Source organism: Penaeus monodon, chromosome 34, assembly GCF_015228065.2.
Source record: "Penaeus monodon isolate SGIC_2016 chromosome 34, NSTDA_Pmon_1, whole genome shotgun sequence".
NCBI lineage: Eukaryota > Metazoa > Arthropoda > Malacostraca > Decapoda > Penaeidae > Penaeus > Penaeus monodon.
This window is the reverse complement of record NC_051419.1, coordinates 5958574-5958855: the sequence shown is the minus strand read 5'-3', so window position 1 is coordinate 5958855 and position 282 is coordinate 5958574. Positions and strand designations below refer to the sequence as shown.

At 39.7% G+C, this 282-nt stretch overlaps 1 protein-coding gene across 1 annotated transcript in view; it reads right to left on the bottom strand.

The window, feature by feature from the left end:
- LOC119594539 overlaps positions 1 to 282 on the bottom strand; it is a 24704-nt gene that overhangs the window by 16793 nt on the left and 7629 nt on the right. The gene's annotated exons all lie outside the window — the stretch shown is intronic.

Below are 282 nucleotides of genomic sequence, written 5' to 3'. Positions count from 1 at the left end.
TGAAACGATGACCGTCGCCCGTTCCCTCCGTTTCCTCCCTCGCCCAGTAAGGCATCGGTTACTGTATTCTATGACCTGGTTAAAAGATGCTACTATTTATTCAAGAAAACACTGATTATAATAGTTCTCTCCTGCAGGTGAAAGTAGAGTCATTGCCAGTCATTAAGGAAGCAATGGGAAAAGGACCTTAAATGTAAAAGTCATATACCAGAAAATGAAGGACATTCGGTAAGATGAAAATGAGTTAGATATATAAGACAAAATTAACTACCAGGGCCTCTA